The sequence below is a fragment of the Arachis duranensis genome, chromosome 6 (assembly GCF_000817695.3).
Source record: "Arachis duranensis cultivar V14167 chromosome 6, aradu.V14167.gnm2.J7QH, whole genome shotgun sequence".
Lineage (NCBI taxonomy): Eukaryota > Viridiplantae > Streptophyta > Magnoliopsida > Fabales > Fabaceae > Arachis > Arachis duranensis.
The window spans coordinates 108,826,608-108,828,376 of record NC_029777.3 but is presented as its reverse complement, the minus strand read 5'-3'; positions in this window follow the sequence as shown (position 1 = coordinate 108,828,376).

Sequence of the window (1,769 nt, the reverse complement as noted above, 5' to 3'; positions counted from 1 at the left end):
TATAAGAAGATGAATGAAGCAACTATTGGTGATGCTCTTAAACTTCCAAGAAAAGATTCTATTTTAGAAAAAATCAAAGGAGCAACTTGGTTTTCATCTCTTGATGCAAAATCAGGATATTGGCAACTTCGTTTAGACAAAGAAACAAAGAAATTAACTGCTTTTACTTGCCCAACAAAAGAATCAACAAGTGTGTTGCTCTATGAATGGAATGTATTACCATTCGGATTAAAACAAGCCCCAGGTATTTATCAAAGATTTATGGAAGAAAATCTAAAGGAATTAAATGAATTTGTTTTAGTGTACACTGATGATATACTAATTTTTACAAAACAGGATAAAGAAGATCATCTTCAAAAATTATTAATAGTTTTAGAAAGATGTAAAGAAAAAGGATTAGTTCTTAGCAAAAAGAAAGCAAGAATAGCAAAAAAGGAAATAGAGTTTTTAGGATTAATTTTATCCGCTCAAGGAAAGCTAAAACTTCAACCAAATGTTCTAGAAAAAGTAAACTTATTTCCTAATAAAATAGAAGATAGAAAACAATTACAAAGATTTTTAGGGTGTATAAACTATATTTCTGATCAAGGATTCTTAAAAAATATAACAGAATATACTAAAAGCTTATTTCCACAAATAAGTACTAAAAAAGAATGGAAATGGGATGAAAAAGACAGTATGCAAATTCAAAGGATTAAAGAATTATGTGAAAAACTTCCAGAACTTTATATTCCAGAAGAAAATGACTACTTAATAGTAGAAACAGATGCCTCAGACATAACCTGGTCAGGATGTCTGAAAGCTAAGAAAGCTATAAAAAGTTTGGAACAAGAAAAAGAATCACTAGATTCTAAATATCCCCCAAAGGAATTACTTTGCAGGTATATTTCAGGGACTTTTACTCTAACAGAACAAAGATATACTACTCATAAAAAAAAAACTCTAACAGCAATTAAATCTCTTAAAAAATGAAAAATTGATTTACTACCCAAAGAATTTACATTAAGGACAGATTCAAGTTACCTAACAGGTTTTATACGATATAATTTAAAACTTGATTATAATCATGGACGATTGGTAAGATGGCAATTATTTTTGTTACAATATCCAATAAAAATTGAATATATTAAGGGTGACAAAAATGTTATTGCAGATACATTAACAAGAGAATGGAGTTCGTCTACAACGCATTAGGTCAAGAAATTCAAAAATATGAACAAGAACTTGAAAAGTGCAAGCATTGTCAGCAAATAAAGATACAGATCCAATCCCTCAAGAAGGCCATCGAAGCAATGTGAGTACTCATATGCTAGGAGAGCAAGGAGGAAGCGGCCGAGGCGATTCTATAGTTTGAAGAAGAATTCCCTTAGGAAAAACTAATTCTAAACTCCCCTCTGGAGTTAGTATCTACAATCTCCCATCTGGAGATAAAAACATCTTATGTAAAATATTCTAAATAAAGGAAGTTTTTCTCCAGAAAGATACGCCTTTATCTTAATCTCATAGTTATGAATTATTTAGAAAGTTTAGAATTAACGGAAGAATCTGATTATTATAGATTATCTGCCTTATTAGATAACGAAAAACAGGCTGTTCTAAAAACAGAAATAAATCTCAAATCAAATGAAAATTTTAATAAACAAAATCCTTTAAAAGAAGTTTTTAATAGAAAAAATATAATATACTGTGGAAAAAATTCAACTTGAAGCCCCTATAAAGATAAAATCCGCCAATGGAGAACTTGAAATAGCTTTGATAAATGATGAAGA